Raw genomic sequence first — 9,500 nt, 5'->3', positions numbered from 1 at the left:
ACTCCCGAGTTCAGGAGGCCCGTCTGCTCAGACGCCGAATAAATCCTCTTGCTTTTGCATCAGCTGGTCTGGACTCTGAGTCTCTGGGGTATGCCTCTCGACGTGTTAGCTTCCTCACTCAGAGGGTCTAACACACCTAAGGGGTTTTCCAGAGGAAAACTTTGCACAACCCTGGCAACCTGCTATTGCACAGGAAGGCACAGTCAAAGGCAGTTATTAATGGGAAAGTAATCAGATTTAAAAGGTTGAACAGCCCTTATGCAGTTTTTTCTTGATCATTTAAAAATGTTTATTATAATTTTAAGTCCAGAAATTGGATTTTTGCATTAATAATGTCTCCCATTTATTTATTTATTTATTTGACAGGCAGAGTGGACAGTGAGAGAGAGAGAGACAGAGAGAAAGGTCTTCCTTTGCCGTTGGTTCACCCTCCAATGGCCGCCGCGGCCGGCGCACTGCGGCCGGCACACCACGCTGATCCAATGGCAGGAGCCAGGTACTTCTCCTGGTCTCCCATGGGGTGCAGGGCCCAAGGACTTGGGCCATCCTCCACTGCACTCCCTGGCCACAGCAGAGAGCTGGCCTGGAAGAGGGGCAACCAGGACAGAATCCGGCACCCCTATGGGGACTAGAACCGGGTGTGCCGGCGCTGCAAGGAGGAGGATTAGCCTAGTGAGCCGTGGTGCCGGCCTAATGTCTCCCATTTGTATAATAGTTTCAATAATAGTCTCTCCAAAATAATTAAATCTGAAAACAGTGATAGAGCACCCCAATGTAGAAAGAGAAAAAAATTAAGCCCATCATATGAATGATTAGTCCAAGATCTCAGAATTTTATTACGGAAGACCCAGGATTAGAACTTAGCCCTTCCAACATCTTACTGTTACAGCATAGAGAAGAGAAAATTCTAATTCCTTCAGGTTTGAGAAATCCCCTGACTTGTAATGGAATGGAAATTTTCCTTTAAAAATAGCCTCTATTTAAAAAAAAGAAGCCTACATGACTAATTCTCCTAAAATAATAAAACAATCATAAGACCACATAAAAGTCATCCAAAAAGCTGGGTGAAGAGAAGATCAAAGATGCTTATGTAAGGACAAGATAGAAGCCAAGCTTCAGAATTCAAAGCTTTTGTGCGCTCTAATCATTTTGCTGGCATTCATAAAATCTTAAACATTCTCTCTCTACTTTTTGATGTATAATATTCAATCAATTGTAATGGAATATAAGTGGATAGTGCTTGTAATGGCCCTTAAGCATGAAAGTGAGAACAGCGGCATGTGTGCAGCTCTGCCACCTGTTAGGGAATGTGAGCCTTTCCTTGCCTGTCCAGATCCTTTCAGAAAAGCAAAGAGAAATGGACATGCAACTGGTCATGCAACCGTTTTTATTCCCCCCTCCACATTAATGGAAATAGATTTTGTTTCTTCCTGTTTTCCACTCTAAGTCCTAAGGCAATAACCAGACTCACTATTAGGACATAGACGTGTACGTCCTCTTTCAATGGAGTTACAAATCCTATTACGGACATACATATAATAGACATGAAATAGATGTGAAAGAGATGACAGACCATGCTGTGACTTCCAGGGGAGGAACGTTTTCCCAGTTTATTGAGATTTTGAATTGCAGGAGGAGTTAAAGCTTCATTACTGACCTACTTCTTATGCTACTGTAATCAACCCAGAGTTAGAGTTGGCATGAAAACACCATATGATTAAAAAATTTCTAAGTCCTTTAAAACTGTACTTTTTGACAGATAAAAAGAACTCACTAATATTCACAAACTACTTAGCTAGTGAATGGTAAGCTTGTACCAGATAAAGAAAATCAAAGAAGACATTTTTTCCCCAAATGATTGGTTGTATTCAACCTCTTTGTCAATTTTTCTGGTGTATATTTATGAGATTGAATGCATAAAAGACTAACTCAAGTGTGGCGGTCTCTAAATAGTTAAAAAAAAAAAAGCTGCTGTTGAGAAAACATTTTGTTGTAGAAAAAAAAAAAGAAACCTTTCAATTCCAAATTCTGTTATGGGCAGAGGGAAACAGACAGAAGAAAGAACACTTGAGTGATAGCAGAGGGTATACAAAGTAACATCTAGCTAGAAGGTATTCATCTTCTACCCTTAAATTCAAGGAAATCCATTTTAAAAAAAAACTGCCATTGAAGTCTCAGAAAATTTTCACATAGAACATAGGGTTTTTACAGAGGACAAAAAGAGTCATATCTACCAAAGTTACTTCTTGGAAACATTAATGCAACAGCAATTAGGAACTGTCATCCTAACAGTTTCTAAGCTGTTAATAGTTTAGGCAGAAAGCATTCTCCTATTTATGTTATTACTGAATGCTGCATCATACCTGAAGACATATTGCAAAGAATATACTCCTTTTGTTATAAAGAAGTGATTGGTTCATAATGTACCGTCATGGGATTAAGAACTAGAATATTTACATAAAAGAACCTGCAGAACAAAGATACTGAGTGAAGAGGACAGGAACCAAGATATGTCCAGTTCTGCAATACAGAGGGATGGTCATTGTGATGCATTTCATTTTATATGTATGTGTATATATATGTATATCCTTGATAGGTATTCATTCATCTTGACCAACACCCTTTGAGTACATTTACAACTCCTAATTGAAGACATGTCTTTCCAGATTTATTAAGGAAAGATAATTGTTAGAAAAAAAAAGAAAAAAAATTAAAAGGATAGTCAAAACAGTTATTTTGATTATTGGGCCTTGAGTGAAAATTCACATAAGCATACCACTTACAGAGTGTTGTTTAAGCAGGGTCTTTACTACCTGAATGACTTCACTCCAATCCAAAGCACTCTAGGAACCGTGAAATACACAAATTCCACTCCATCATGAAGGCAATATGCCACAGGGGCAACCATTCTAGTTCTATGGAAGAAGCCATGACTCACTTCAGCCACTCATTGTCATGTGATATTTTTCATATCTATGATAAAAGTACACTTGTATTCTTTTTTAATGAATGCAACTAATAATAACATATGTCACAGCATTTTACATATTCATTCTCTCAGCAGTTTCTGAAACAGGCTTTATTATCTCCATTTCTGAGTTTTCTCAATAAGGATGGAGTCAGACACAAGCATCTATGTCACATGAGTAGGAAATGAAATGCCAGCAATAAAATTCTGAATTTCAAATGCCCCACACCACTATCCACTATACCATATCATCTCAAAACAAATATTATGGTCATTCTACTTTACAGAGTGCACAAGGAGTGCTGGTCACTCCATTTCTACTTGAATGGCTCCAGCAACTCTTCCTGGAGAAATTCAATCTACATTTCAATATCTTCATTTTTCAGGTCTTCTTCTTGATCTAAACTCCGTATCTTCATAATTTCTACTTATTATTTTCCTATTTATGTCCTTTAAGAGGTGCAAAATAAGGAACATTTTTCTTCAATCGGATGACTTCTAAGTTACCCCATGGTCTTATCTGTTTTCTGATAACTAATTCTTTATAAAATGAGAGTTTACAGTTCTGAATTTCCTCAAATTCACAATTTTCCTAAATCCAGAAATATATAAGCTGTCAAAGACATTTTTTTCCATGTGTTTACTACAGTGCTTATAACAACACATCCAATTTTATGTTTATTTATCTCCCTTTCTTATTAGATTATGCACTTCTCTAGGGAGGGAACATGACACTCTTTTTTTGTTATTTTATTTATATGTGTTAGTGCAAAACTTTTGGAAATTGTATGAATGACTATTGTCATGGAAAATGTGCATTATGGAAAAGTTTGTGTAAATGCACATTATGGAAGAACTAAGTATGCATTTCAAAACCTTTTGCACTAAAGTACAGTTTATGTGTTTTTCAATCTCATTTTCTATGAATTTTCTGAAGTATTGTTGTAGATCTTGAGACATAAAAACCTTACTATTAAATGTTGAATTAGTAGACTAAAATGTTTATTGAATTTAACACAAAGCGGCTCTCCAAAAATTGATTTGTAATAACAGCAATAACAGAAGTCAGGGTTTTAGCCCTTAGACAGTGGTGGCCCACAGAAATTTCTCAGCAGAATAAGTTATGTGATTACAAAGCTATAGCTCAGAATATAACCCTGGAAGCTAAGAAAACCATTATAAGTGTTTTCAAGTTGTGCTGAGAAAGGATGACAAGTGTATGAAGAAGATCATGGGAGTTCTAAAGAGAGGAGCAGAAGTGAAAGTAACCGATATAAGGAAAAAGGGGAGCCGTGCATGCAGTGTGTTGCAAAGGACATCTGTGAAGATGAAGGTCATGCCCCAAAATATTGGAATGCTTTATCATTCCACTCATTTACTCATTTACTCATTCAACAGATACTTACTAAGTGTTTTATGTAGATATTGTCCCTGTCCTCACACAGTTTACAGTTTAGGATACAATTTAAATGGAATAAAAATAATCTGGGATCCATTACAAACAGGCACTTAACCAATACAGTCACACAGAGCCACATGCTCAGAAGAGTCAATTTCATGAACTTTATCATCTTGTGGTTGTCTTCCTGAAATGTTCAGAAACTTTAAATTTGTGTCTTCATATGAAATCCAGTGAGATTGTGGAGCTTGTCTCAGGGGCTGGGAGCCTGGTGCCAGGTGTTGTCTTGCCTTGCACAGCTTCCCCCACCTTTTCAGGAGGGTACTCATTTACATGCTCCCTATATCCTGGTATCCAGACCCTGCCTGGTCGACCCAGCCTGGCCTTCCCAACCCTACTGCAACCACTACTGCCTACCGGCGGGTGGCACCCATATCTCAGGGGTAGACAGCATCCTGTGTTCCACCACAACCTCCACCGGGCGCACACTCAGTGGTGTCTTGCAGGGCAAACGGGTGTAGGTGGAAGCCACAGTCCTGGGCTTCCTGTCTTGGGCTGGCTGTGTCATAGCCATTTTGGCAGGCTACTTAGTGAATTCTTCACAAACATCCTCCAACAATCAGGTCCCAGGAAGAGGACTGTAATTTCTTGGTGATCACCAATACACTATGTGCTTTCCCTGCTACAAGCTGGACCAAGAACATTCATTTTGCACTAGAATCTGCAAATAGCACCACAGGCCTTGGTTTGAAAAATACGTGAGTTGGGGTGATGCTGTAAACAGATAACTCTGAAGAGGTAGGGAGGCCTTTTGGGTTTCCTTGACAGGCATATGATCTGCGACTGTGACCAAAGGCAGATAACAGCTACCCAAGAAAAAAGGAGGGTGAAAAATCATCCTTCAAAGGGAAAATAGCACATGAAGACCCAGGTTCATGCCAGAACAGAGAATGAACCCCAAGAGTACACCGAAAATTCTCTCACAGCTGCAGCAGCACAGTTTTCAGAATCAACATGAAGTAGACTATTTTTTTTTTCTTTAGAGGAGGTTTTTATTTTTTTTTATTTTTTTATCCCACTGGCATTTTGTTTCTTAGAGCTAAGTTTACAAGACCAGTTCCTGAAGTGCTGTTACCTAAATCAGTTGCCATTTCATATAGATAAGATGAGAAAATCCTGAAGAAATATGGCTTTTTTCTCTTAAAGCTTATTCAAAACAAAATCACATCAATTCTTTACCACCAGGAAGCAGTATATTTTACTTTAGACTTTCAAGGAACCAAGTAAGCAAAGCAATAAGTTTAATTTAGGCTTAAATCTATGTTTTATTTATCCAAGTGGTAGTTTATCTTCTCCTTTATTGACACCCTTGTGTAAAAAAAAGGTAAGAATATACTTATATTATTTATAGTTCCTTAAGAATACAATTGAAAAATAATTAGTAAGATTTTTTTATAGATACATACTGGAAAAACACAGAAGACATGAACACATATGAAACCTTCAAGAATTGTATCTAATAAATTCAACTGATCTAATACTATTTAGGGAGTGCCATAAAAAGGGGAAAAAGAGAACAAAACTTTATGGCACCTGTATCCTTCAATAGGCAAGTGCGATATGGTTATTCCAATTTAATACTCATATTATTCCAATGTATAGGTATGAGATTCCCAATTCTTCCCCAAAAGACACTAAACTCCACAGAATTCAAGGAACTTGACCAATTTTACATAACAGTTACTGGTAGAGTCAAATAGAAACTCAAATGTGTCTTAATGCCAAACCCCTTGCCTCTTCTGTCTAACGATAGCACATTGAAAAGTCGGTGCAATTCTCTATGATTGAGATGTAATTTCCAAGAATAAAGCCATGCTACTTATCTGTTCTAAGTCAATGAAGAAAAGTTTTGTACAATTTTTTTGTAAAAATTGTACATATTTATGGGGCAGATTGTGGTGTTTCCATACCCATTGTGTAATGTTCAAACGATGTATCTGCTGCTTCTGTCATTGGACATTTTTTATGTTTTTTAAATTTATTTTTTTCGCTTCACCTTTTATTTAATAAATAAATTTCCAAAGTACAACTTTTGAATTATAGCAGCTTTTCCCCCCATAACCTCCCTCCCACCCACAACCACCCCATCTCCCATTCCCTCTCCCATCCCATTTTTCATCATGATTCATTTTATTTTTTTTATTTTTTTATTTATTTGACAGGCAGAGTTAGACAGTGAGAGAGAGAGAGACAGAGAGAAAGATCCTCTTTCTGTTGGTTCATCCCCCAAATGGCCGCTACGGCCGGCGCTGCACCGATCCGAAGCCAGGAGCAGGTGCTTCTTTCTGATCTCCCATGTGGACGCAGAGGCCCAAGCACTTGGGCCATCTTCCACTGCCTTCCCAGGCCACAGCAGAGAGCTGGACTGGAAGACGAGCAACCGGGACTAGAACCGGGCGCCCATATGGGATGCCAATGCCACAGGCGGAGGATTAGTTAAGTGAGACCCGGTGCCAGCCCCCATCATGATTTGTTTTCAATTATCTTTATATACAGAAAATCAACTTAGTATATACTAAGTAAAGATTTTCCACTTTGACTATGACCTTGTCTAAATAAGATTGAAGTCGGCGAACTCAAAAGGCTTCCATAGCCTTGGCAACTCATGACTAGAGCCTAGGGTGATTACTGACGCCATGAACAAGAGTGTCAATTGTTAAGTCAACAACAGGAGTCACTGTACACTTACTCCCCATGTAGGATCTCTGTCCTTAATGTGTTGTACAATGTGAATTAATGCTATAACTACTACTCAAACAGTACTTTTCACTTTGTGTTTCTGTGTGGGTGCAAACTGTTGAAATCTTTCCTTAATATATACTAAATTGATCTTCTGTATATAAAGATAATTAAAAATGAATCTTGATGTGAATGGAATGGGAGAGGGAGTAGGAGATGGGAAGGTTGCGGGTGGGAGGGAAGTTATGGGGGGGAGCCACTATAATCGAAAATCTGTACTTTAGAAAATTATATTTATTAAATAAAAGTTAAAAAAAGAAATACAAAAATTCTAAAAAACAAAAAGAAAACTAATTATTTTTAATAGAAAACTTTTATTTAATAAATATAAATTTCAAAAGTACAACTTTTGGGGGCCGGTGCCATGACTCACTTGGCCAATCCTCCGCCTGCTGCCCCGGTACTCCAGGTTCTAGTCCCGGTTGGGGCGCTGGTTCTGTCACGGTTGCTCCTCTTCCAGTCCAGCTCTCTGCTGTGGCCCAGGAGTGCAGTGGAAGATGGCCCAAGTCCTTGAGCCCTGCACCCGCATGGGAGACCAGGAGAAAGCACCTGGCTCCTGGCTTCGAATCAGCACAGTGTGCCCGCCCTAGCGGCCATTTAGGGGGTGAACCAACGGAAGGAAGACCTTTCCCTCTGTCTCTCTCTCTCTCACTGTCTAACTCTGCCTGTCAAAAAAAAAAGTACAACTTTTCAATTTTAACGGTCCTTCCCCCCATATCCATCCTCCCACCCACAAACCATCCCATCTGCTACTCCCTCTCCCATCCCAGAGAGAGCGGAACTAGGGAGCCGAAATAGCTCAGTTGGGAGAGTGTTAGACTGAAGATCTAAAGGTCCCTGGTTTGATCCCGGGTTTTGGCATATAAGTTTCCATCCCATTCTTTATTAAGATTCATTTTTAATTGTGGCCGGCGCTGTGACACAGCAGGTTAAAGCCCTGACCTGAAGTGCCGGCATCCCATATGGGCACTGGTTCTAGTCCTGGCTGCTCCTCTATCCTGCTCTCTGCTATGGCCTGGGAAAGCAGTAGAAGATGGCCCAAGTGCTTGGGGCCCTGCACCCATGTGGGAGACCTGGAAGAAACTCCTGGCTCCTGGCTTTGGATCGGCACAGCTCCGGCCATTGCAGCCATCTAAGGAGTGAACCAGGGATGGAAGGCCTCTCTCTCTGTCTCTACTTCTTTCTGCAACTCTGTCTTTCAAAAATAAATCTTTAAAAAAAGATTCATTTTTAATTATCTTTATATACAGAAGATCAACTCTATACTGAGTGAAGATTTCAACAGTTTGCACCCATATAGACATACAAAGTATAAAGTACTGTTTTTTAACAGAGAAATCTATACCACAATAACATTATCTATCATCACCCCACTGTTTAACAGAAACCCAGAATTTGTCCTTCCAACTAGCTATAACCTTGTGGACATTCATTATCTCTTTAATGTCTGTGTGGTATTCCATAGTGTATATGTTACTATTTTTTTCATTCATCCATCAATGGATGGACACTTGTGATATTTCTATTTCCTGGCTATTGTGAATAGCACTGCAATAAACACAGGGGTGCAGATGTCTATTCAACTGACTGATTTCATTTCCCTTGGATATATACCCACACATTAGTGGGATTGCTAGGTTATATGGTAGATCTAATTTTATTTTTCGAGGAACCTCCATACTGTTTTCCACAATGATTCCCACCAGGAGTGTGCAAGAGTTCCCTTGTTTGTACATCAACAAAGGAGAATTTACATCCATTTATTTTTATTGCTTTAGTAGTAATTCACTGTATAGTAGTTAAGTAGTCATATCAGTATCTACAGTTTGCTTAACTTAGTTCATGCCAGCTACACACACGAAGCAGAAATATGGTGAAGATCATTAGGTAAAGATAAGAACAACATTGATTTTTTGGGTGCTAACCATTATATTAGTCCCTGAATTCATGATTATCTCTGTTGTGGAAAGCAATAGTGCAATTTAGAAAGAGTTAGCTGCAGTTGGCCATACAGAATTTAATACAAAAAAAAAACAATAAGAAAACTGCAATTACCACATTACCAGTTAAATGCCTTCAGTATAAATGTGCCAAGTGTTGAATGCACCTCGTCTGTGCCCAACAAATCCAAACTTCTCCCAAGCAAGCAATCAACACAAGTTGTTTATCCACTGCAAATGAAACACTGATAGAGAAGAAAGCAGTGAAGAGTAGGACTTCATCACAATGCAAAGATCATTTGATGGTTGCTGAAGCCTTGCTGCATTCTGGTGATAAAGAGGAGCAGCAGGAGGAAAATCGCAGGAGAAAAAGAGATCTGGGAGTTAAAAGGGA

At 39.0% G+C, this 9,500-nt stretch overlaps 1 non-coding gene across 1 annotated transcript; it reads left to right on the top strand.

Annotated features, from left to right (window-relative positions):
* The first annotated feature begins 7,954 nt into the window (after window positions 1-7,954).
* Window positions 7,955-8,027, top strand: TRNAF-GAA (transfer RNA phenylalanine (anticodon GAA)). The gene has a single exon. It is a non-coding gene; the product is annotated as a tRNA-Phe (tRNA).
* The last annotated feature ends 1,473 nt before the right edge of the window (window positions 8,028-9,500 follow it).

Source organism: Oryctolagus cuniculus, chromosome 7 (assembly GCF_051225735.1).
Source record: "Oryctolagus cuniculus isolate XC-2025 breed Fujian yellow rabbit chromosome 7, ASM5122573v1, whole genome shotgun sequence".
Classification (NCBI taxonomy): Eukaryota; Metazoa; Chordata; class Mammalia; order Lagomorpha; family Leporidae; genus Oryctolagus; species Oryctolagus cuniculus.
Note: the sequence above shows the minus strand (reverse complement) of the source record. Positions and strands in the feature narration are given on the sequence as shown.